We start from the raw sequence: 27,108 nt of genomic DNA, 5'->3' as shown, positions 1-27,108 counted from the left end.
AAACCCCAACTATGAATCACCTACATATTACACTCACCATCGAGTGCAAACCCCAACTATGAATCACCTACATATTACACGCACCCACATTCTCACAAAGGGGAGAGACAGTTAACACATTTTGTTTTCCACAGTATAGGCCTCCCTGTAAGTAACCCAACATGCTTCTTTTTAAAAGTGGGTCTCAAAAAACTAAACTTTGAAAGACTGATAATAACAGACACTGACAAAGGCTGCACTTACAGGCAGACTGAAGCAGTTGGGAATACTACCTTCTAGGATGCAGCCAACTTACACACCAGACAGCTGGCGTGAAGACACGCAGCAGGCGAGGGTAGAGATCAGACAGCATAGTCAGCGCTTTAACCAAGAGGAATGACAGACTCTCTACTCAGAATGGCAAAATACTTCAGTTAAAATCGAACTTTTAGGTTTTATTATTAGACAAGAATGACAGGGAAATAATTGGGAATACTTGGGGTCTGGAATCAGGCTGACTGCACAAAGGGCACGTGTGGCAGTAATGAAATGCTGTGTGTAAACATGTGGGAAGTCACTCACGGACATGGACCCGTGTGAGCGAGGCCACAAGAACAGACAGTGCAATCTAACAGACAGAAATGAGCTTTCCTGTGAGTGTGGGGCTTGTGGCTTCAGCCACCAGAGGTCAGTCTTCCCTAGAAAGAGGCAAGACAATGCTCTACTGCTATTTATCTGTGGAAAGTGATCTCACCCATCTCTTAGAGCAGGCAGCTGAGGACAGAGCTGAATGTAGCCCCAGAGGCTAAAACTCTGTCCATAATGAAGCCAAGTCCCATTGCTGAGGGGCAGAGAAGGGGCTGTGGTTCCCTCACAGAAGAGATTTGTGGAACCATTACCAAGCAAGTAAGGCATAGCCTGGAGGGCTTTCTGAGCTCTCACTGCAGAACCGTAACCACTCCTCCCAGGCACTCTTCACCTAGACTGCAGTAAAGTCTCCTGTTGCTTCATGAGGTTGCCTCACAGGGCTGCTTCAGGGTTCAGGACACTCATTTGAACCAAACAGAAGGAGAAGAGCCTGGACTGGTGGTGTGTGCCTGTGACTCCTAGCACAGCAGTGGGGGGAGGGGGGGGAGACGACTCTGACAGCAGCCTAGGCTGCACAGCAAACCCTGTCTCAAAACCAAACTAAAATAAAAAACCAGTCAGAGAAGTTTAGTCCATCATGAGCCTTGAACAAAATACCCTGCTCCACCTCACAGACTCACAGACAGCAGTGGAGACTCTGTCAGTTCCACTATTTAAGGGAAGGTCTAATTATGGCCACAAGCAGGAAGCTCCAGGGCCACAGCTCTTCTTGATGATTTCATGTACACAGCAGCAAAGAACAACTCAGCAAAGACCCTCTGGTTACCACAGGGCTAACCCAGCAAAACACCATCCCTTACTTCACTACAGAAAAACCACGAAGAGCCCAGTAGAGAGTGAGCGACCTCCTCATTAAGTCCCTGCCTGGAATACATTGTATCCAGAGTACTGCGGAAATTACTGCACACCACTGTACCCTCATGTACAGCTTCTTCCATGCAAAAGTTAAGTGTGTTCACTAAAAATATCCAGAAAATCGGCACGGCTTTGAGAAAATAAAACCGCTGAAAACTCCACCGAGGATGGGAAAATGAGGATGCATGATACATTTTAGAGCACACACAATCTACATTGACAGTTTACTTTATAATTTACCCCCATTTATCCTCAGGGAGCACAGTTCTGACAGCATCACCAAGAACCCTGTGCTGCAGTCTGTGCCCTCCTGTAACACTCTCCTCTTGGGATGTAGCTATAGCGTCAACGCTCTGGCTTCTCCTCCACACTCTTGTCCTGACTGCATAACTGTCCTCCTAATCTTCTCCTATCTGGTCCTTCCCCAGCCATCACCACCTGAGGATGCTCCCTTTCAGGTTAAGCCTGACTATGAATACCCATGTTCATCCTCTGTCCTCCTCTCTGACGGCAGCCACTAGGAGGAATGTGGTTAGTGAACCTTACGTACAATAGGTCCCTGATAGGGATGTTGTCGATGTAACTTACATACAATAGGTCACTGATAAATGTCAGACTTTCATTAATGATCTAATGGTTAATAACTTGCAAATCTAACTTCCAGGAAGCTTTGTTCCAAGGCCAGTCAGACCCACGCGGTAGCAGCAGTCTCTTATCTATGAAGGGCAGGTTAGTCATTACAGAGGGTTTAAGCTGTAAATCCTAACCATATAACTTTGATACACATTCATCAAACAAGTTGGTTCGTTTCCTAGATTTTTAGAGTCCATGCCTTCTCTTTAGGGGTTTACTGGTCCTTCTGTCTTTCTTGCTTAAAGTTTAGCATGAGAAATTGCTGGACCATCCAGTTTGTTTGATTAACACGTTTCCAAAGATACCACTAGCATTCCATGAGTCATTAGCTAAAGAGTGTAAGTTGACTGTGTAGCCATTACCACAATCAATTTTGGGACTGTTCTCACCCTCCACAAAAAGGCCTGAAACCCATTAGTACTCACTAGCCACTTCCCATCAAAACTCTAGCCCAAGGCTTCCAGAAGACAAAAATACCCACAACCCCACTAGAGTGGGGATGAAGGAGTGATTGAAACATTTTAACACACACACAGCTGAATTTACACACAGGGCGCCGACTTCTTTATGTTATGATTTTTCTCTATTACAAAGGGCTACGCTGCCTCCTGTTAAGGCTCTCACAGAAATAACTCCATCTGCACGTACATCTCTGTGACTGGCTCTTTAATGAGCACAGCACTTTCAATGCCCACCTATGCTCGAGAAGCTGAGGCCCTGTTTCCATTACCGCCCAGCATTTCATCCTTCCGCTGTTTCTTCTTGGTGCCAAGTGCTCTCAGGAGCACCACTGGGTAGTTGTACATGTGCTAATGTACTTGGGTGCACTTGAGCTAATTAAGGCAATTAGTTTTGAACTAGGTTGTAAGAGATCTTATACTGTGTAGAAATAAATCCTTTGTAAAATATTTGCAAATATTTTCTATTACAGAAGAGTTTCTTGTCACTTTTTTGATGGCACCATTTAAACCCAACTTTTACTTCTGATGTTTACTTTATTCTTCTTCTGTTGCTGCCCTGGCACTTAGTGTCATATACAAGGAGTTGTTGTCTGGTTTCTGAGGATTCAAACCTTAGTTTGAGAGTTTCTGATTCCTCATCTTTAAACCTGTCCTTACTTCCCTTTGGTGCACATGAGAACTGGACCGCCTCCATTCCTGTGTACACGATCCCTAGTGTACACAAGATTGGCTGCCCTTATTAGGGCTTCAATTTTCTCAACAATGTTTCTAGCATTTAGTTTCTAGCATTTATAATTTTTGTGAAAATACACCCTAAGCATTTTATTGTTTTTCACTGTGCTATATGCAGAGATTTGAATCTCATTGTGTGTCAGCTCCACACCAGTGTGCAGAAACACAGGACTGTGTATCTCCCCTGCAGCAGCACTACGCAGAGGGTCCTGTAAGATTCTCTAGGATTGTGCTACAGCTCCACCCTTCCTCTTTCCCTCTGCCTCAGCATGGGGCCTAAATCTGCAAGGGTAAAAGTCAGCCTGGAGAAAAGAAAGGCTTCCCGTGAGAACTGAGGTGTAACTCAACCCCTCAAAGCCATCCATATTGTAAAAGACTCTGGTGACTGCAGTGCCCACCAGCAGATGTGTAATAGCCAGTGACTGCTGGAAGGTCAGTCTGGTGGACAGGTTGTTACCTGCCTTGGACCCAGGGTCCACCAAGGCCTGTTTCTTCAGAGAGGCGTGGAACAGAGCATGAGTTTGGCCACAGCCACTTCCTGCTGAGCTGTGTCATCTTCCGTGATTCCAAGTTTCACTAAGAAATTAAAGTCACGTTTTTAATTGTTAGTAAGATATACATTTGGGCTTATCACACAGTATAGTTTATCTTAGCACATGAATTTTAGTGTTTTATAATTTTTATTTTTATGTGAGTGAACGTTCCTTAGGAAGTCAAAAGTATCGGGTCCCCTGGAGGGGAGCTAGTGTAGTTCCTGGGAACTGAACTCGGGTTCTCTGGAAGAAGAGGAAGGGAGCAGTCTCTCCAGCCTGAACTGTCCTTCTTTAAATAAGGGACGGTGCTGGGCAGTGGTGGTGCACACCTTTAATTCTAGACGCAGGAGGGAGGCACAGGCAGGCTTATCTCAGGCTCAGTTTCAGGCCAGTCTTGTCTATAGAAAAGAAAGGAAGGGAGGAAGAGAGGGAGGGAGGAAATGCTGTAGTAGGATGTTTCTTTAAAAAATTCATACTCAGATACTTTAAATTATTTTTAAATTAAAAGATGGACCTTCTAAAGATGACCAGGGCTAGAGCTACTTCTGTTCCAGAAGAATGAAGGCCTGCAGGAGGCCACGCCCATCGCCTGGGGTGTGTGCTGTATTTGTGCTTACATTCTAATGACCACAGCAGAGAAGAGGGTGAAATAATACATCTCCTTTAAAACAAAAACAAGTTGACAGTTACAAGAAATATTAAACATTAGTCTGTTCTGTCAAACACTGTAGATGTTTATTTATGCAAGGAATTCAATCTTTTTATCTTCCCTACCTTTTAAGATTTTCCTGCAAATCTTTTCTCCCACCACCACCTTGGAAAGTCTTTATGCCAATGTTAGCCTCCTGGTAATTCTGTGTACACAAAGACACTTAATTGACCCCCATGTCAAGCCTTCTTTCTTTCCATCACATCCTTCGCTGTGCTCAAGCCTTCTTTCTTTCCATTACATCCTTCGCTTGATTGAAAGCTAGCTAATTACAAAGACCATGAGGTTGGACCCCAGTCAGTGGGGGAAGCCAATCACTACCTGTGCTAGAATGTGAGCTTCCCGCCTGTGTGCTTGGCGCATTCCTGCAAGAAAGAAACTGCCTAGCTGAGCTACTTTCTCTCTGGTCACATATTCTTTGTGTGTTACCAAGATACGCTTGTTTCTATCACAGTGGCGCTCCAAGATTCCCCTCAAGTCTACAGACAACTTCAACAGCACTAATAGTGTCCTAGAACCAGAGTAACGACAGGGCTAACAACTCAAACCCTTCGCAGACATCCCAACAGAAGTGAAGTCAAAGCAGGTATCTTTGCTTCACTAGAGCTCTGTTGGGCTATTATTATTACTGGACATTGCTTTATGTGATCCAACTTAACCCTCTTGCCTGTTCTATGAAAATAGGTCTGAGCTCCTAAGGATTTCCTCTGAATAGTCAAACCATGTGAAGTTTTGGCAAAGGAACACTGGTGAGTATAGGGTAGGTTCTACCTTCTGGTAAGTCTAGCAGCTCAGAAGGAGGCTTTCCTGTGTGTGGGCCCTGCGGCAAGGGCAGTTTCTTCAGCACCCCCTTGGAGCCCACAAAAACAACCTAGGGCATTTTCTGGCAAGAGGCTTCATCAGCAAGGTAGAGATTCTGGTAAATTCCACCAACAAATTGTCTCTATCCAGGGAGCCACCGCTGGGCTTTTCCTGAGTGACGAGGCCTGTCTCCTAGGAACAGGACCTTAGCCTTAGGAGCAGTGCTGCTGCGATCAGCCCCACAGCCTCAGCAACTCTTGGACCTCTCCTTGATTTCTAACTCTACTTCCTGTGGTCAGAGTGCCACAGACCCTCTCCTGCAGACATAGAGCCACAGCAGTCCTGCAAGTGGGTATGCAATAGCAACCTCTTCATGTACGAAACTGAACATATACCCAGTTACAATCAACAATAATGATTTAATATAAAAATAAAACAGCTTTTTGGGTTTTTTAAAAAAACTTTCTCACTGTCCAGATTTTTGCTCTCATGGAAACCTGAGGAAGAATGTTTCCTTATTCAACATTATTCAGGGGAGGAGGAGAGAGTTCCAACTGAAACACTGACAATAAAAATGAAGCGAATTCAAAAATAAAGAGAAGTATACACCCAGAAAAAATAAAAATAAAAGAATTAGGTCAATTTTATAAACCATTAGAAATGAAACTGAAAAGGCAAGGAACTCAGCTGATGAGTGAACTTCAGACAAGAACTCCACTGTCTTGGGAAAATGATGAACATAGGAAAGATACTACCACGGGGCCAAAGGAAACAAGAGGAAGAAGGAAATATCTTCACACCATACTGTGTGGATGGACACGGTGCCAACTGCCACCACACAACTTTCTTTACAAGCAATCTAAACTGCAGACGGAAGTGTTGGTGATTTCTGAGACGTTAGACTGTACAGCTCCTAAGAACAGTGCGCTCGCTCAAGGTAAGGTCTGCACAGAACTCCGCCATCTGTACAGCTGTTTACTCGAAGATCTTCATATGCAGAAACCACGCCTTCTCATCAGAGCCCCCTGCCAGGGCTTATGTCCCAAACCAGGCCTTTTAGAGAACAGAAAGCAACAGTATTCAGATTAATGAAGATGGCATTGCAAAAATACAATCTAAACCTGAGGATAACCACACAGAGTTATTAGGAGATCTTAGCAAATGCTTACTATAAATCTAAAGGACCCTTATCCTAGCACCTAAAAGCAAAACAAAGCAGGAGTTAGATTTTTAGAACCAGAGAGATTAGATAGATAACCCAAAACAAGCCAAACGAAGAAACAAAACAAAATAAAAAGCTAAACTAGAAACACTGAATCAGATTTAGGCTGTGAGATTTTTCAGGTTTTCAAAAGTTTGAAACAAACATGGCTGACTCCTCTCTGTGGTGCAGGAGAAAGCACACTTCTTGCTTCAGGTAAGCTCGGAAGCTCAAAGCCCAGACTCCAACCTTGCCGACTGTGACGGCCTGACAGAGGCACGGGATGGAAAGAAGGGTGACCAGCACTGAGCAGGGATCAGATACTCCACTGATGTGGACTGATGCATAACCTGGACACAAAGAACCTGAAGAAAGAGGACTGCTGAACTTACCTAAAAGTGAGATGGTCTTTCGGGGTTCCTGACTCATGAAAGAGTTTGTGAGACATTCTGCAGGACACAGCAGAAAGTGACTGAACTGTCTTTGGAATTTCCTGCTTGATGAAAATGTCTGCTGGATACTATGGACCTGAAGGCTGAAGATGGATGCCCCAAAAGTACAAAAGAACTTTGGGTGACTGTCCAGGCAGCGAGATGTCTCTGTCATTTCTAGAGTTTTGGATTTCTTGTTTGCTTAGGTAATATTATATCCTTCTGGAGTCTTTGATGGAGTTGAAGAATAGTTAGTTATAGTTATAGCTTTTCTTAGTTATGATAAAAGATAAAATAGATATAAATATTGTAACTGTAATTCTTGCTTGATAACTGTTTTGTTATATGTAATCTTACTATGTTAAAGTGAAAGCCTTTCTTTTTTGTTTAAACAGAAAAAGGGGAAATGATGGAGGTGGGTCTTGTATCTTATCTGTTGCTTTCATTGGTTAACTAATAAAGAAAACTGCTTGGCCTGATAGGGCAGAATTTAGGTAGGCGGAGTAGACAGAACAGAATGCTGGGAGAAAGAAGCTGAGTCAAGTCAGTTGCCATGATTCTCCCATTCCAGACAGACGCAGGTTAAGATCTTCCCTGGTAAGCCACCTCGTGGGCTACACAGAATATTAGAAATGGGTTAGATCAATATGTAAGAGCTAGCCAATAAGAGGCTGGAACTAATGGGCCAGGCAGTGATTAAAAGAATACAGTTTCCGTGTAATTATTTCGGGGTATAAGCTAGCCATGCGGGCAGCCAGGTGCCGGGGACGCAGCCCCACCACTCTTATTTCAACACTCCACTGCACACAGGCTGAGCTCGTGCCCTCTGGTTCTAAAGAAGGTTCTCATCAGTAGAGAAAGAGGGGATGTGACTGAGAACAGGCAGAGGACACTGAAGAAACTCCACCAGCACGTTACTTCGCTTAATTTCATTTATTATTTTTTTTACAAAAAAATCCAAATAAAATAATTTCAATTATTTTATAAGTAACTTTATGTTATACACACACACACACACACACACACACACACACACACACACACACATCTATCTGTCTGGCACCATTTCATTTCAGTGTCTTTGTGGCCAAGTGGCCTATCAATGGAAACATATTTCATATAAATTACTTTCTATTTCTCAGTTTTCTGTCCCTGACAGAATTTTACTCAGAGAGTAAAACTGAAGAGTATCTTCTAGAAGTTTAAACGCTGAGCAATAGATAAGAACGAGACATTTTTACTGTGGTGTTCCTGTGTCTGGCCCCAGCTCTGGCCTTCAGCCCCACACTGAGGTGCTCTTCCATGAGCCTATGGGGATGCAGGACCTTAGATCAAGGGTAAGGGGAGCAACTACAGCATCACTTTGACTAAGCATGGAATCTTTTTTTTTAATTTAAAATTTCAAAGGGCTGCCTTTAATCAGAGGAGAATAACCAAAGAGTTATAATATTTACCCTAACAAAATTTTATGTTTTATTTTACTTTTTTAAAATTTTATCTTGCAGCCTTATAGCCAGTTATTGCTTATTACATAAAATTTATTTCGCAGATCCATTTGAAAAATTATTTTCAAATATGATGAGATAATTTGATTATATTTTTATAGTCGACTAAAATATTTTCCACATGGAAGTGACTTTTAAATGCTATTAAAATGGAAATAACTTGTATTAATCCCAACTGTCCACACCAGTCAAGATATACATAGAAAATTCCGTGTGTTTATTCTTCCTCTAAATCTGAGCAATGATGTATCTGGTTTGTTATTTCCCAAACACACTGGTTCAATTTCAGCATCCCAGTAGAATTCAAGAGAAAGTTAAACAGAGGCGTATTCACAGTTAAGCATGTCACATGTTTTATATGACGTGTTAAGCCTGATGTCAAAATGAATGTCGAAAGGGCCCATCAGGCTCAGCATGAGCATCTATCATCGATTAGTGATGTCTGTATGGTCAGAAAGAGCATGCCCCTGACATAGTTTAGCATCCCTGGGATATCTGACCCTCTCCTCATTGGCTATTGGCAGTTTTCTTGCTCTAGAATGGGAATAATCCTTAAATTTGTCAAGACCAAGTAATAATGAATATGACCGCTTAAAGCAGGGCTCATCACGCCACAATCACATAACTGGCAACCCTTATTAGTATCCTATTGCAATCTGCATTTCTCAGAGCTGATTACTGATCAGTCACTTAGATGTTCTGAAACAAATCGGCTGCTGTGGAAGCTGAGTCCTCACTAGGAAGCTACAGCACATAAGAACAGTGCAGTGCCCCGTCCAGCAGCACACGACAATGCAGTGCCCTGTCTAGCAGCACACAACAGTGTGGTGCCCCGTCCAGCAGCACACAACAGTGTGGTGCCCGTCCAGCAGCACATGGGACAGTGTAGTGCCCCATCCAGCAGCACACAACAGTGTAGTGCCCCATCCAGCAGCACACAACAGTGCGGTGCCCCGTCCAGCAGCACACAACAGTGCGGTGCCCCGTCCAGCAGCACACAACAGTGTGGTACCCCGTCCAGCAGCACACAACAGTGCGGTGCCCTGTCTAGCAGCACACAGCAGTATGGTGCCCCATCCAGCAGCACACAGGACAGTGCGGTGCCCCGTCCAGCAGCACACAACAGTGCGGTGCCCCGTCCAGCAGCACACGGGACAGTGCGGTGCCCCGTCCAGCAGCACACAGGACACAACTGCACAAAGCACAGGGCCCACACACAGTACTCAGCTGTACTCCATTCTGGGCCTGCTCAAGCAGTACCGAAACATGCCATTTACTCTGATGAGAAATGACGGTTACAGAAATAGAACCATTTTTCTCCCTGGAACTACTCACCTACCTACCAAGTATGGGGTAAAAACTGGCAATTACACTCTGCTAAGGATATTTAGCACTAGCTACATTAAAGACTTCACACATAAAACTTACTTTAGTAACACAGTGAATATCATAAAACACTTTAAAAACTGAGATGTTAGGAAATGCCACCACATATCATAACCAGCAAGAATGAGCATAGCTAAAAGAGACACGTGTTTTTGTTATATAAAACAGTGTTTCCATAGCCAGTAAGTACCCTGTCTTCCCACACTGCTGGAAATGCCACCCCATGACTGTGATTCTAGTTAGCAGACCAGCTTACTGCTCCATGCCCTGTTACTGTGGTTTTACTGAGCTGAATAAAAGGACAGGGCACAGACTAGTAGCCAGCAGACTCTGTCCACGGTGTACTTTAACCGTTGGTTTGGAACTACCTTGAACACGTATGTGATGGTTTATTGTTCCATCCACAGGGCACAGACACCGCTCACAAGCCTTAGTTCTCCCAGGCGGTAACCGTACAGACGGAACTGGAAACTAAGTACATGAGAGGGGTGGGGCCCAGTCTCCAGGCACAGCAAGACACAAGAAGGCTGCCTGTTTACTGACCTGAGAGGCCAGATGACAGCAAACCCCGTGGAAATCATGCCCTGACCACATGAAACCTCCACTTGCCAGCCTACACTTCTGGATCCAAGGGCAGAGATGGAACAGACTGCGCAGTTCTTAAACTCACGTGGAAAGAAACATCACAAATGCCTCAAGTCCAAGAAAAAACCAATCAGGATACTTATCATAGTCATGGGTTTTTAAAGTCAACTCACGAACTGCACGAAATGCATAAGCACCATCACACCCAAGCCAGGCAGGAGGACGGAGGCCGCTGTCCAGAGCTCACAGACTCGGCTCAAACACTCCCTGCCAGCTCCAGAGCTCCGCAAAGAGCAGTGGAGCCTGGGGTTCTCATGCCCCCGTGTTGAGCCCTTTGCAGAAGGCTCACCACGCCAGGCTCTGTCCTAAGTGCTCCAAATGTACTGATTTGTGTGATTCTCAAAAGCTCTTCCAGACAGGTGTCACTGTCACTTTCCCAAGAGACTTCCTCAGAGCTCATCACCCTCCACGGCCAGGGAGCCAGGACTAAAATGCAGACAAGCTGGGGCCAGGCATTTAGGTAACGTGCTCACTGTTCAAGGAAAGAATTAATGTGGCACCAAACAACTTCAACGAGCAGTTACTCGGTGGGACGGCTTAGTGCTTGCTGCACAGGCCTGGCAACCTGGGTTCAACCCCTGGAGCCCATGCAAAGATGGAAAAAAAGATCAGTCCACAAAGTAGTCTTTTGACCTCTACCTGTACACATCCTGGATGTATACACTAAAATACTAATAAAATAAAATAAAAACATTTACCAATGGTCTACTTAACTCTTCCCTGAGCCTGTGATAAAAACTTAAGGATATTGCACAGAAGTTCATGTATTGGTGTGCTGAGCTACTTAACCAACACCAACAAGTAGGTAGTTTACTAATCACACATCGGGTGTGTTGTATGATGAGGACCTGCCCTGCTCACAGATGCCACCTTCCTGCTACACTGTCACATGGCAAAAGGAACAAGGCAGCTCTCCGTGGTCCATTTCATATGGGACTGATTCCATTTATGACCTGCTCACTTCCCAAAGACCACACCCCCTGAGACTCCCCCACCCCGTGCTGGTGGAGGGCAGGGAGGGGAGCACACACAGACCACACCTCCTGAGACACCCCCCCCCTGCACTGGTGGAGGGGAGCACACACAGGCCACACCAGGCTAAAACTCATCATATTTACTGGATTCTCTTGATTGCGGGATGGAGGGCAGATCTGAAGGGAGGTCTGGCAGAACAATCCACTCCTATCAAAAATACTACTGCTTATCAGGGAGAGTCTTCTGGGAAGAAGCTGACCAAGCTTTCCAGAAAATTCTTAAAAGGGTCTGGTACACAGATTGGCTAGATCCAGTATTCCCTCTTTTCAATGGGGATTTCTCCCATGGGCACACAGAAGAAGCTGAATTAAACTAAAGCAAAGCTTACTAAATGGTGGGCTATGACCAGATATTTCTAATGTAAGCTGGCTAAATGAAGTCCATATTGTGTTGTGGGACTGAATGTAGGGTCATGAAGATTCTGACCACAGTGAAGTCTGTGGATGACCATGAATTAGCTCCAGGTCAAACGCGTGCGTGCACGCTGTTTCTGGACGTGCTCACTCATGCTGTCCTGTGACTTCACTGCAGATGGAGTTGTGACATACACAGTGCACTCTTAGCAGTGCACGTCACCATGTCATGACCACCAACACTGCCTAATACACCTTGGCTCAGATACAAGACAACTGTGTTATGGTGGGAAGTGTTCTTACCATACAAAAACATTCTTCTCACAAAAATGGCGGTTTACCTATAGGAAACAAAGGCCCCCCCCTCCCTTCCTACCACAGTTCCTGACACGCTTAGTCTGTCTGTGTACGGCACTGCTAGATACACAGCACCCGGAGAGCGCCCATCTCACGGTCTTTAGTAAGGGTAAAATCATGTTTATTAAAGAGTTATTTAAGAAATAACTATAGTTTATTATCATTAAGTGTTTAATTACATATCGATTTTATATGCATTTATAACCACAGTTGTGTAAAAATTTCTCAGATGGAAAGAAGTTGCTAGTGGAAAACCTTAAGCAGCCCTGAATTAGATAATGAAGGGAAGGAGGTTGGGCTAAGCCAAAGCAAATTCAACTAATCTTCAATGGAGAATATGAGAAGCAATCATTAGGAAAACAGAGCTTCACAAAAACAAGTGCAGCACCCATTCCCAGGACGCGGGGAACTGGGCTGTTGGCAGGTGGGGACCCACTGTGCGTGTATAATGTGAGGGGGCTTCTCTCCCAGGTGCCCATGCAGTTCCTGCACGGCCTGAGAATGGCGCTCCTCTGTCCTGTCTCCGGCTCATTTTGGCAGAGCTGGTCACAGAGGAAGGGAGGGAAACTATGTGTTCTCAGAAACTGCTCATGGAGATGAGGTGACCGGTTCTCCAGCCCTTCCTAGTTCCTCATCAGGTTTTTATTTAATTTTTGGCTAAAGCTCATGGCCTTGGCTGGCACCTGACCCAATCTTCTCCATGGAAAAAAACACTCTTGAGAGTGAGAAGGCTTCCAGCTCGAGGGCTGAGAGTCACGGGAAGCATTTGCCCCTGGAGGTCCTGGCACAGGCACGCCTGGAGAACTGTGCCCACTCCAGCGCCACTCTCTCTGCCATCTCCTCTGTCCTTACCTGTGAGGTCAAACACCTAAGCAGCTGGATTAGGGCTTTTACTGCTGTGAAGAGAAACCACGACCACAGTAACTCTTACAAAGAAAACATTTAATCGGGGTGGCTCCTTGACAGTTTCAGAGGTTCAGTCCATTATCATTGCGGCGGGGAGCATGGCGGTGTGCAGACAGACGTGACAGTGGAGCTCAGAGTCCTACGTCTTGACGCAGAGGGAAGAGGAAGTCAACTGACTGTCACATTGAGAGAAGCCTGAGCAAGAGACCCCAAAGTCTGCCCCACAGTGGCACCCTTCTGACAACAAGGCCACACCTCCGAACAGTGCCACTCCTTTTGGGGGCGTTTTCTCTCCAACCCCACAGGCTGTTTCAGACACCCTCCTTGCAGTCTCACAACCTGCACGGGCTTCTATTTCTTGTTCCTCTCTGCAGCAAATTCCTCAGTTCTCGCACATTCCACCTTCTCTCAGGCTCATTCCTGCCAAGCTCTTGTTCCTGGTACTCAATCAAAGTGACTCTTACCAAGGTCATGAGCTTGGACCACTCAGGAGTACAGGTTGGAATGGATCATGATGGCTGGGCTGCTGCTATGTAAATCCATTTGCAGTAGACAAAAGGACAGGTACACGGGAAAACACTGGACTGAATGAAAGAGATGGCATCCACTCCACAGACATTTACTCCTTACACAATAGACAGCCATTTTTGAACCAGAAGGAAAGTCCAGAGGGAATGCTCCAGTCCCAGACCATGCAATAATTTCTTCAGCATCAAATCTCAGTCTCAACAATAACCCCAAGCAAAAAAAAAAAAAAAAAAAAAAAAAGTTCAACTTCCGTGTAGTTGCTTACAACATAAGTGTAAACTCCAATGAGAGATATCCAAGAGGGTGTGAGAGGCCTGGCCTCCCTAATACTGGAGACCAATCTGTATGAAATTTTAATTTACTGGTTGTAAAAATCACTAAGCTTCTGGAGAGGATGAACCAAATGTCTTTTGACAGAAAAGAATAGAAACAGCAATAATTAATAATTACCCCCATTTGTCCTGAAGGTGACACTTTTTTAAATGGTCTATGATCATTTTATCTTCTTAAAACAATTTCCTTTGTAACATGAGCAATTTTCAAATGGTTTGCATATAAAACTGCAGTTGGCAGTGTAACTTTTAATGTGATCTATCTGCTAGTTCAAGAAGAATTTAAAATAGCAAGATTCTTTTGAGACCCAAAACAAGAATTGCTAAATATTTAAGATTAAAGAAACTATCAAAACTAAAACCTCTCTCTCACACACACAGGTACACATAACACATCCAATATAGTAAGCATAAACAAGAAAACAAGATCTGGTATCACATCACCAACTATAACTTTCCAAAGTTTGGGAAGCTTGTGCACAAAGCAAGTGTCTCTGAATCACATGAAGTCCTTTGATTTAATACATGTAAACTTCATGCTTTAATCTTACCAAATAATACTTCAGCCATTTAGACATCAACTTAGCCACAGACTAGGCAAGCACAAGAGAACAAATCATAAAATGAATGCTTAAAGGGAAAGCAGGTGCAGGCCTTGATTCATGCCTTTCCATGTCAAAAGTACTGGCGTGAAACGGCACAGACTAGCCTTCCCTGGGAGCTGCGGGACCACACGTGCACCTGGGTATGGTGACTACTTGCCAGAATTCCTGTCTGTCCATAAACATGCTACAAAGCTCTACAGGAAAAGCCTAGAAGGTACAGAGCGCGAAGGAACCATCTGTTTGTAGAACCCAGGGCAGTTAAAGCAATCTGCAGAGATGAAGAGGAGTTACAGGTGTCCAGTTTCCAGAAATACGCCATGCTCTATGTAGTCACCCTGAGACAAGCACCGTGAACTTCAGCCAGTGAGGAAGAACCAGTGCTGAGAAAGGAGGGTGACTTCACCCATCTGCCTACTGCTCACACACCCAGCAGTCCTTGTTTGCCGAGCATGCTGAGTCAGTACTGGGGTTGTGCCTAGAGTGACTGTGAGTCCTGGCTTACCTGCAAAAGCAACGGTTCATATCTCTTCTTCCTACCTATCTATATATCTACCTACATATGTGTCTATGTATACACCCACCTATCTACATCTGTCTGTCTATCCATCTATCTATCACCTACCTAATCTATGTACTTATCTATCTATGTCTCTATCTACCTATCTATCGTGCTTGGTTTGAACAGCTATCTCCAATATAAGAGAAGAGAAGCCTTCTAGCATGAAAATATACACAGACTATGTCTGGAATAAGACTGAAATTTGGGTGAAAAGGCCATAATATTTTAACAAAAATGATAATAGTTTTCATTCATTAAATTGTTTATACACCAAGTCATAAATTTTCAATGAAACAAATAGATCTTCTTGTATTCAATACATTGAGAAGACGAGGTCTCCCAAACAAAAATGGCATTTCATTCATTGACACGTAACGTGACTTCACCCAGACTGAGCTCCATACGACACGACAGTTTCTGAAAGGACAGAATGAGCACATTTGGAGACATCTTGAAAGGAAAGAATAAAAAAGATGAGAGCAGGATAAAGAGACAGAGAGAAGAAAAAAGGTCAAGTCGGGAAGCAATCAAGGCTGCCCTTCCTCAAGGAGTGACTTTTCTTCTAAACTGAAGAGCACACTGGTGACGTCAAAGAAAAGAGATGATCACTACAGACTTGGCAAGGTCATGGAACAAGCATCCCAAGTGCTGGAATGTGGGTTAAAGCAAGTTCCCTAAGCCTTCTAAGGAGCAAGCATGACCTGCCTGGGCTCTGAGAGAAAGGAAGAAAGAGGCAGGCTAGTGTGACTATGGTTCTCTACTCATGTGGGATTCCCCTCTGTATGCTGCGAATATGTTTTATTACCATTGGTTATTAAAGAAGCTGCTTCGGCCTATTGCAGAGTAAAGCCAGATGAGAAATCTGAACAGAAATATAGAAAGTAGACGGAGTTAGAGAGATGCCATGTAACTGCCAAAGGGGAAGAATGCTAGAACCTTACCAGTAGGCTACAGCCTCGTGGTGATACAAAGATGAATAGAAATGGGTTAATTTAAGGCATAAGAGCTAGTTAATAGGAAGCCTGAGATATTGGCCAAACAGTGTTGTAATTAACATAGTTTCTGTGTGATTACTCGGGTCTGGGTGGTCGGGAACAAACAAGTTTACACTATGCAGACACCCTGCACTACCTCTCTACTGTGCTGAGAGCTGCTAGAGACAGGTCTCTGTGCATAACCTGAGAGTAAAGAATAAGGCAACCTTGTTCACACTGCACTTTCTATATGCTTGGAGCCGCTGCATTAGCTCACACTGCACTTTCTATATGCTTGGAGCCGCTGCATTAGCTCACACTGCATTTCTATATGCTTGGAGCCGCTGCACTGGCTCACACTGTGCACTTTCTATATGCTTGGAGCCGCTGCACTGGCTCACACTGCACTTTCTATACGCTTTGAACTATAATTTTATTTTTTAAATGAACAATTTTTAAAAATTAATGACTACTGTTTTCCTTTGGGAGAAAGTTCCCAGAACTTAGGAAAACTAAAAAGGAGCCAATGTGTCAGGAAAGATACTCTGCAGTAACCAATCTTGCCTTTAGAGAGTATAACTAAGCAAAACTAAAAACTCTCCCTTCGAAAAAAAGCCCAGGACCAGATGGTTTCAATGCCGAATTCTACCAGAACTTCCAAGAAGAACTAATACCTATACTCCTGAATGCATTTCACAATATTATTGCTATTGCTAGAACTTCAAGCACTATATTGAAGAGGTATGGAGATAGTGGACATCCTTGTCGTGTTCCTGATTTTAGTGGGATGGCTTTGAGTTTTTCTCCGTTTAATTTAATGTTAGCTGTCGGCTTGCTCTGCCGCACTGTCTCCTCTGGACTGCCACCTCCAGCCTTTTCAAAGCTGCTAGTACACACTGTAACAACAACTTCACGAGCTCCATTCAGAAATACTCTCGTAGAACCCTTCAAACCAAATACAAGAATATAAAATATTCTCCATCAAAGCAACATAGAACAGCAAGAGGAAAGTGAATACATGCATACGTGCATGTGTATGGACACACACACACACAAACAAACACAAGCACGCACACATGTTCAGAATACAAAACCTTCAGAGTATTCCAAACCATTTCCCATGACCAGAGGCATATTCATCACTACCAAGTCTTTCATCCCGGAAATGCTTTGCAGGGCAGCTGTGAAAGACGATGGAGCTGAGTCCCACCCTGTCCTCACTAACACCTCTGACAGCAGGGGTCAGAGAAGGCTCTGGAGGAGGCCTGCAGCCCTATTCAGAACAGATAGAAGACAATCTGTAAAATGAATCCTGTTTTACCAAACCTGCCTTTTCAGAGAAATCAAATGTTTCTGAGGCTGAAGAATGGCTCGTGGTCAAGAGGGCACACTCCTCGTGCCGAGGAACCCAGTTCAGTTCCTGTACTCATGTCAGGCAGCTCCCAACCACCTAGAATCCTAGTTTCAGAGGATCCAACACCCTCTTCTGGCCCCTAAAAGCACTGTACACACGTGGTACACATAGATATACTCACAGAAATACACATAAAATAAAACCTTATATATCTCCTTTTAAAAAGAAAATATAGGACTCAAAGTTTGTTTGCACTGTTTCAAATTTATAAACCTAACAAGCTGCCTGGGATAAATTGAAAATTAGTCTCTATCATCACCCTCTAAAAGAAAAAGAACTTGAAAAATTGTCTTTATGGAGAAAATCTTACTTGGTAGCTACTCCGACTGTAGGACATTAACGTGGAAGCTCAAACAGCCCGTGTCTCACACTGTCACGAGTGTGAGACCGCAGAGCTCGGTTGTCCATCAAAACTGGATGCTGCAACACCCGAAAGGCACAGGGAGGCCATCCTCCCCACATTGAGCAAGGCTGTCTGTCCTCTGCCAGGCAGGCTGACCCCCAGCTCTACGTGAAACCTTCATTTACTAACAGGCAAAGAGCATTTTATAAAGAAGGGCAAAAAGGGTAGAAGGCAAAGGAGTCTCTGTACTTAGTCAAGAATTAAAGAAAACAGAAGAAAAAAAAAGCTCTTTAGAAACAAATTCCAAGGTAAGTCATCTAACCCTCACCTCTGTAACCTGGAGGGTCCAGAGAACTCGAAACCTGAAATGGTCAACCCTGTGCATGTGCCCCCAGCATGAAGCCTCAGGCTTAGTTCTCTCAACAGAACCAACAGGTGAGTCCTGCTACCCAGCCAGCAACTGAGGTGCAAATGGGACCTAGCAGCAGACACTAGTCTCTGAGTTTTGATCTAATTACAGGGACACTGGCTGGGCTGTCCTCCCTGTCCCTGTCCTTCACACGAGCAGGACTTAACAGGCTTTTTAGTTTTTACACGGATGTAACCAGCTGGCTTTGTTAGCGTCACTGTCGCACACTCAACCGTGTGAGCATGCAGTCACGATTTTTCTAGTGTTCAAACACTGTAGCAGGCTCTGCATGAGAGCTGAGCCAGCACAGGAATGGAACTGAAGACTGGGGAGCCCAGTGCTCCAGGAATCGAGCAATTACTAGATTTTAGGGCTGTACATTGTGGGTGGAGGATTAATTTATGTGAGACCTCTGAGGATCATGCAATCACATAACTTTAGCAAATGAAGGGCTAAGGAATTTATGCCATGGCTCACTGGCTGGTGTCCTGAAAGAGTTTCTTCACCTGTGAAACGTGCATAGTCCCCTCATAAGTGATTTACTCGCACAAACAAGGCCAGACCGCTTTCCCTCCTGAGACCAGTGAGTCTCTTCCACGTCTGGGAGACAAGAGATGATGGGGCAGGCACACCCAAAGCAACCTGAGACAGGACTCAGTTTTGAATACTTGAGGTCAGGAACCCTGATGAGAGAGCTCACAGGACAATTCGGTGTCACCAGAGAAGCCACGGAGCCTTCCTAGCTGCGCTCTGTGTAGACGCCTCTGCTTTCAGAAGTAGCAGTTAAAGAGCAGAGCAGCCATCTCAGAACTGAACTTGTTAGGACATGCTCCTGTCAACACCAGGGTGGCCTGGGCATTAGGACAGTCACTGAGGTTCTTTAAATAGACAGGCTGTAAAGGACAGTCCTGGAATCACTAGTGAACAGAACTAAAAATGTCTCCCGAAACTCTAAAAGGTGTTTCAAAGTAACTGTCCTGGGCGCTCAGCTTCTAGGATGCTCATATTTGCATGAGCATCTGACTCACCTCCCTGCAGGGTTCGAGCAGGGCCAGCCAGCATGAGGCAGTATGAGAGACAACAGAACACCATGCTGCTATCCTGAGTGGTTGGCATGGGCACCTGAAAACATACGCAGCGTTTTTAGCGTGATGGCCAACATCTATCTTAAAAATCATGACTTCCCCTATTTTAACTTGCAGTCCTAAAAAAGCAAAGCACAGACAGCGCTTCTCGAGAACAATCTCCCATCAGCTCGCTCCCCACTCAGCCCTCCTCAGCCCTCTGACCCACCCCCGCAGTGACTTGGGTGGGAGGTTTCTGTTGAGTTTCACCTAACACTTTGTGTTATTGGAAAGGAATTCAGTTGTTTCTTTAAAGACCACTTAATGGCCTAGAGTGTTCCAGGAAAGGTTCTCTCCCGCTTTCTACCGCCTGAAATTCCGTGCAACAACACAGCACCTGCGGATAAGCTGTTACTAGTCAGGCATTGGGAAAACTGCCTAAAACCAAGGCTAATGATGTTGAGGGAAACCCTGGGCGGGGTGGAGGGAGGCGGCCTGGCAGATCTCCCCTGACCGCTTGCTGCCTAATGCCTGAAGAATGCGAAGCCTGAAGGAGTCTAAGAAATCCTGGCTGCAGGACGGAACTGACGCAGTTCAGTCTGCCACGTTCACACTATGCCCTTCACAAGTCTCTGCGTCTATTTATAGAAAGTTTAGAGCAAGGCCAGCTACTGTCAGCCATTTTTACTATTTTGAAGATATACTCAGACACACACTACTCTTATGAATAAAGGACAATCCCACCCCCACAAAAACCTCAATTCTTAAAGTCTTAGTCATAAAATTACATGAAATAGCAATAAGAAAAAATGGTGGATTTTTGTATCTCAAGTGAGATACAAAACTGGGAATAAAATGTGTGTATTTCCACAGCGGGGGACGTAAACCTGAGTCCACAGGTGCCCTCCTACAGCCGGTTCAAGCCGCAGGGCTGCTGTCTCCAGAAGCCAGTTCCTGACTACAACTTTCTAATTGTTTCACAGATGTCACCTATTTCCTAGTTCTTAAGAAGGCATTACATTCAACTTCTTATTTACTCTGCGTGCGTACAAGCACGTGTGTGTGTGTGTGTGTGTGTGTGTGTGTGTGTGTGTGTACACATATGCCATGGAGGGCAAGTGGAGGTCACAGGACAACAGGAATTTGCTCCATCTAAAATGTGGGTCTTGGGGACTGAACTGGTTCCCAGGCTTGGGGGCACCTTCACCCACTGAGCCCTCCCACCAGCTTGGTTATGTTTTAGACACTGTTATCACTGCAATGCAAAGTGTATGGCTGCCGGTTTACAATGTTTAAGGATAAATAGTAGACTGTAAAGCATCATCAAATTCCCCTTCACGCATAATGCCAGCCGTTAGAGGAAAGCCTTTGCTCCAACTAGCCCTGCCTACGTGTCCTCCAGGAGACCCTGACACGCCTAGGGATGGCTGCGAAGTGCAGAGAAGGTCAACCAGCTGGAGAGAACCGGGCAGCCAGTGAAACCACGCAGGAGAGACTAGCTGTTTAAACTAGCAGCCACAGGAGCTACTATCCACGAGTAGACTCCTTCCCCACTCACCTTCTCCGCCCCTCTTTACCTTCCTAGCACACTGCTCTCCCTTCATCCAGTTCACTTCACAGATGAAAGCACAAAGACCACATCCTTGAGCACATCACTGTTGCCCATGAGTCCCTCTGTGTCAGGAGACTGAGCTCCTGCTCACCTCCTTTCCTGGAGCCGCCGCAGAGCATGAGCCAGCCTCCCACCAGTCAGCCTTCCTGCCTCTAGCTCCATTCATGCTGGCATCTCATGTCTGAGCCCCACCAATTCTCTCTGTGGCCAAACACACCTCACTCCCCAGCAGGCAAGTAAGATGTCTTCTTGCCACCCCTAGGAATAATTACCCTCATACCTACAAACTAGTACAGTCCTCACCCTCACCAAAGCGCTTCTTTGTAACAGAGGGAAACTATCATAGAGATCCACAAATAGTTAAAATGCAGAGAATACGTGACCATGGGGTGCCCAGCCCAGTGCAGATGACACATCTACATCACAACCTACTCAGGGCTCAGGAAACATCGCAGAAGAGGGAGTGCAAAGACTCTAATGCCAGAAGACCAGGGCATCTGCTGTGACCTCTCCTCCCTCCCCTCCTCTTCTCCCTCCCTCTCACATCCCTCCCATGACAGATCTTCAGTTGCAATTGGTCAGCCCCCAAACATATACATATGAGCAACACATAGCAAAGTGACTCAGCATGTGCACGTGTTAATGTGCGTGTGACAATAACAGTTAAGAATAAGAGATCAGAGCTTGGGGGACATAGCAAAGTGACTCAGCATGTGCACGTGTTAATGTGCGTGTGACAATAACAGTTAAGAATAAGAGATCAGAGCTTGGGGGACAAGGCGGGAGCTGAGGGGAGCGAGTGGAGTAGGAATAAGTACAGTACTCGGTCATGTACGACATTTTCAAACATGAATAAAAAACAGAAATAAAACAACAATGTATCAGCTTGCTTTTTCATAAACGATATACCCCTGTACCCACAAAATAAGAATAAAGTCATAAATACCATACAAATCTGAAACATTCCTAACTTTGTGGGTTTCTCATAATGATAAAGGACAGGAATGTTTTTGTTTCTTTTCTCTGACATCAAATTCACAGATACACACTTCCTATGAAATTCAGTTCTGTTAAAAGCAGTGTCAGTGAGAAAGGTACCCTCTGTTTCACATATCCCATAGGAAAGGCTAAGAAAGCAAAGGGCTCCAGAAAGAACAAGGTGGACTTGCTGTGGAAATACTCGCTGTGTGCTGTTCTTACAGTTAAAACAGCAGCAGTCAATAGGCAATGGTAACAACGAAAACAATTATATAATAACAAATTGCTAAATTCTTGCCTTATTTAAAGTAGGGCAGGCACTATAAAGACTGCAGCACGGATTTCTTTCTGTGCAAACTTGTGAGACATCACCACTATCCAAAGCAGCTTCTCAACCTGTGGGTCGTGACCCCTGTGGGGGTAGAATGGCCCTTTCACAGAGGTCACCTAAGACCCCAAACAACAAAGATATTTATATTATGATTCATAACAGTAGCAAAATTACAGTTATGAAGTAGCAATGAAAATAATTTCATGGTTGGGGAACTTCACAACGCCAGGAACTGTATTAAAGGTCACAGCATTAGGCAGGCTGAGAACCACTGCTCTAGAGAAATAAAGTAATGTTTGCTAGGTCCCAACAGATGACAGACATTAACATGTCCCTCCTTATCTGTGGTCCTAAACTGGAGCTTCTTCCAGCTACTAATGCTGCTACCACATGAGCAGGACGGGTGGCTGGCAGCTCATGCACTCACAGCTGCTGGTACAAGCTACGGTGAGCATTCAGCAGACAAGCCCCAGGCAGCGCTCTGTCTACACTCTGAGGGCAACTCAGTGTGTTTTCACAGGCCACCTCTCCTATCCCAGGCTGCTCTCAGGAAATGTCTGCACTCCACAATACCTTGTCCCTCTGTCCTGAAACACTCACTGGTCCACACCCCATAAAGAACTAAACTTCACCCCAACAATCTCACAATCTACTAAACACACAGGACATCAGAGAGCAGCATATCAGAAGCTAAGAACAGAAGGTGATCAACTATTCTAAACAGCCCACCCACTGATTTTTGCTTAAACACCTCCGAAATATACTTCACAAAGTTCAGCTGCTAAGCTGTGGGATCATTATTTGGCCAGGGTTTCCTTCCCCTGGCTATATTTCAATATTCTATACCACGATGTTTTCACAAGACCAGCTTCGGGCTAGACCAGTATTCACGCAAATTCTGATTTAGGATCCCAATTTGGGGGAGGGAACATATACCAACAAATATATAGAGGTTGAAAAACAAACATAACAACATGAGTAGAAACTTTATTACAGAACACACACCTGGTATAATAATGGGACATAAAGGGTTAAATGTAAAAAGGTGAGCCCTAGGAATAGAATCACATAGTATCCATGGCCCAGGAGGTATATAAAACCAAACCAAACAAACAAACAAAAAAACCACCACATGGCTAGCACTGCATTTTGAGAGCAAACGTTGAAACGGATGGGACTGGAAGAAGCCAGAGAAAGGTGAAGAAGAGGTGAGGAAGCAGGTTAGTGCTGCGGAGACAACCCTCTCACAGCTCTGATGGAGACAGGGTCCTCAGGGACCCAGAGGTGGTGTGGAGTTAGTGCTGCAGAGACAACCCTCTCACAGCTCTGATGGAGACAGGGTCCTCAGGGACCCAGAGGTGGTGTGGAGTTAGTGCTGCAGAGACAACCCTCTCACAGCTCTGATGGAGGCAGGGTCCTCGGGGACCCAGAGGTGGTGTGGAGTATTAACTGGAGATGTGGTCCATTCGTTTATACTGTTGAATATTTGTTTAATGATGCAAAGATATGTTTTATTCCTTTATGTTGCAGTTGTTCAACTCTGTGAAGCTTTGTTACTTTGCCTGCTTAAAACACCTGATTGGTCAGATAAAAAGCTGAAAGCCAATAGCTAGGCAGGAGAGAAAGGATAGGCAGGGCTGGCATACAGAGGGGATTAAACAGGAGAAGAAATCTAGGCTCTAAAGAAGATAGAGGAGCAAGAAAAGGAGGAGAGAAAGATGCCAGGGGCCAGTCACCCAGCCAGTCACAGAGTAAAAAGGAAAGAAAGATATTTAGGATAAAGAAAGGTAGAAAGCCCAGAGGCAAAACAGAAGAAGAGAAATGGGATAATTTAAATTAGAAAAGTTGGCTGGGCATTTATAAGCTAAGAATAAGTCTCCATGTGTTTATTTAGGAGCTGGGTGGCAGCCCCCAAAGAATAAAAAACAAGAAACTACACAAAGGGAGGAATGTGTTCTGAGTGACGTAGATGACAAAGGTAACCTCACAGGTAAGGGCAGGAGGCAGCTTCTCTGAGCACACAAGGGCTCTCCCTGCACAGGCTTCACCCTGCCCTGGCTTCTGACTTCCACCCACCCCTCTTCTACAGCACGGAGCCCTTATTCTCACCAACCCCACACCTCACACAGAATCTGGACAACTCAAACAATTAGACCAGAGAAAGTCAGGAACAGGGCACTGAAAACACAGGAACCTGATATACTATTTCCTGAAGTGTGTAAGTGTATGGAGGGGGAGTGGGGATTTCAATTCTTCCCTATAAGGAGGGAAAGTTGCTGTGGGTGGGACTACTTCCTAAATCAAAGGAAAAATTCTAATGAGAACAGAAGGGTCCCTTGCTATGCTGTATTTTCATACTATCACAAACAAAATCCCAAATACTGGTAGAGACACCACTTCCAGTCACCTGGACATTCTCCTAAATGCCAGAGATTGCTGTGTTAACCTCTGCTCAGCTCAGACTTGATTATCCCACTTCACTGTGTGGATGAACCATCTGTTCATAATGCTACTCCCAGGAGAAAACCCAAGATGGCTCACAGAGGTCTCTAGGTGGATGTTTGAAACTTCTCCAGTTAGGTCTCCGACCCCTCCCCCCCATGCGCTACAGCCTAAGAAAATGAACTTTAAAATGCAGGAAGAGTAAGTCAAAGATTGAGAAGGGTTTATTCTAAAATAACAAAGGTGAGTTTCTTGCAGAAAAGGAAAATAAAGTAGAGGATTGGGATGCAGTAAGTAGAAGGTGCCTGCCCAGCACGAATCCTGGGCTCTCACCTCCAGCCCTGCACCAAAGGCGCTATCAGGGACTCTAGTGCACATTCAGGGACACACATAGATGTAGGAGAAAAGATACTCCACTTTAGGATATTGGCATGTTTCAGCATGTTCTAAACAATTAGCTAATTTCCTAAACTGGCTGATGGTGTATGTTAATCTTGAATCACTGCCCAATTTCCCATCAAAGAGAAATATATCAATAAAGCAATCGGCTCGCAGAGCTGACTGACTGTCTTTAGGTTTTAATGCCATTTAGGTCAAGGACTTGAATGTGACCTGTTTCTGAAGTCCTACCGTCTCCTGTCAAAGGGCCTGAAGGCGGGTCTTCAGGTCCTTTCTGGAGTTATAGCACCCAACCATTAGGGCTCAGTTTGGCTGTGCTCTCAGCTCTGACTGAAAGCGTAAGGTGGCATCTGTAACGTTTAGAGCCAGTTTGTCTCCAGGCTCAAAAGAGAGCGGCTAGAGCTCTTTCCACGTGATAAATGGCAGAGCACAGAGCTTCATGACATGAACTCATCTACTGATGTCACTGAAACGACCGTGCGATGGGATTTTCCTCAACCTCTGGTGAGAACAGGCACAGAGTGGTTATGCTACTGAAAGCCAAGCCTCCAGAGTACACAGCCTGTATTTAAGTAGCAGCACTGTCTGCCTTAGCTACACTCCTGACCACTCAACAACACTGCAAAGGAGGCTCTCCCGCCCTTTCTCTCCAGTGATTCTACCCCGCTAAGTTCCACAACTGCCAGGAGAGTGGTCATCCCCACAACTGCTATTTTTAACCTGATTCTGACTGATTAAATTTAGTATTCTTTTCTTTATGTTTAGAAGGTTGTCTCAACTGCTAAGGAGATCGTAATCTCTCATTATCACCGATAGCTCCACTATGGATTGAGTATAAGACGTTGCCCATCAGCTCAAGTATTTGAAAACCTGGTGCCCAGTTGGTGGCGCTCTTGGGGGTTATGGAACCTTTAGGAGGCACACCCTTGCCAGAGAAAGCACATCACTGTGGGTAGATTTGAGGGTTTGTAGCCTTGTCCCTGTCTTTCTCCCACGGTACGGATGAGAATAGGCTAGGCCAGCTCTTGGTCCGGCTGCCATGCTTTAACCTGTTGCCACGGCCACAGAAAAGTCATGACTGCACTTCCAAACAGTTTCACTCCAAACTGTTTCTCTTGCTTTCTCCATTGTTATTCCACAGTGGAAAAGACACAGACACCATATTCCCCAGCTTGTTATTTCGAAGATGGTTCTTCCTCCTCCAGAACAGTAGACACTTGCACAGAGCAGTGCCTGCCACTTCCAATTCCACACAATAAAAAGTGTTTGCCAGGAAACATTTTTTGAAGTGTTCTGCAAGGTATCGTAGCACACACCTTTAACCGCAGCCTGGTCTACACAGTGAGCTCATGGCCAGCCTGGTCGACACAGTGAGTTCCAGGACAGGCAGGGCTGCACAGATTCTGAGACAACTACCCCTCCCCTACTGCCACCACCCAAACAGAAAACAGTGTAGACAGAAAGCCATTGAAGAGAACTCTTAAAAAACTGTGCTGAGGATGCAGAGGTGCAGTCTTCACAGTTGCTGGCTTCTGGTGGGGGTGGGGTGCTGAAAGAGAAGGACTTGGTTTTCTGTAAGGGGCAGCCATTGGGAATTTGACCATGCTCCAGTGAGTGCATGGGCAACAAAATTGGATTTGTTTTTTTCTTTTCTTCTAAGGAGGTCACAGGGTGGGGTGGACCTGGGGAGACCAGGAAGAGAGTGTGATTAGGATAGATTATGTGAAACGCCCAAATAACCAAAAAAATAAATAAATAAATACTACATTAAAAAAGCGGTATTACCTCAGCTTAGGAGTCATCATGGACGCTTACAAAGATTTCTAGTGCACAGCCTTGAGATCAGGACATACGCTGTCCACAACATCACAATCATATCCAGGAGCACACAGCCTTGAGATCAGGACATATGCTGTCCACATCACACAATCATATCCAGGAGTGCACA

General features: G+C 44.9%; 1 protein-coding gene across 2 annotated transcripts in view; it reads right to left on the bottom strand.

Annotated features, from left to right (window-relative positions):
- Rassf8 (Ras association domain family member 8) overlaps window positions 1-27,108 on the bottom strand; it is an 80,227-nt gene that overhangs the window by 38,154 nt on the left and 14,965 nt on the right. The window contains exon 1 of one of the 2 annotated variants that reach the window (XM_026787908.1): window positions 19,363-19,409. The exons of the other annotated variant lie outside the window; for it this stretch is intronic. The gene's annotated coding sequence lies outside the window, so the exon portion shown is untranslated. Of the gene's footprint in view, window positions 1-19,362; window positions 19,410-27,108 lie in introns of those variants that run through there. 2 annotated transcript variants of the gene reach the window in all.

The sequence above is a fragment of the Microtus ochrogaster genome, assembly GCF_000317375.1.
Source record: "Microtus ochrogaster isolate Prairie Vole_2 chromosome 14 unlocalized genomic scaffold, MicOch1.0 chr14_random_2, whole genome shotgun sequence".
NCBI lineage: Eukaryota > Metazoa > Chordata > Mammalia > Rodentia > Cricetidae > Microtus > Microtus ochrogaster.
This window is presented reverse-complemented; position numbering and strand designations above follow the sequence as displayed.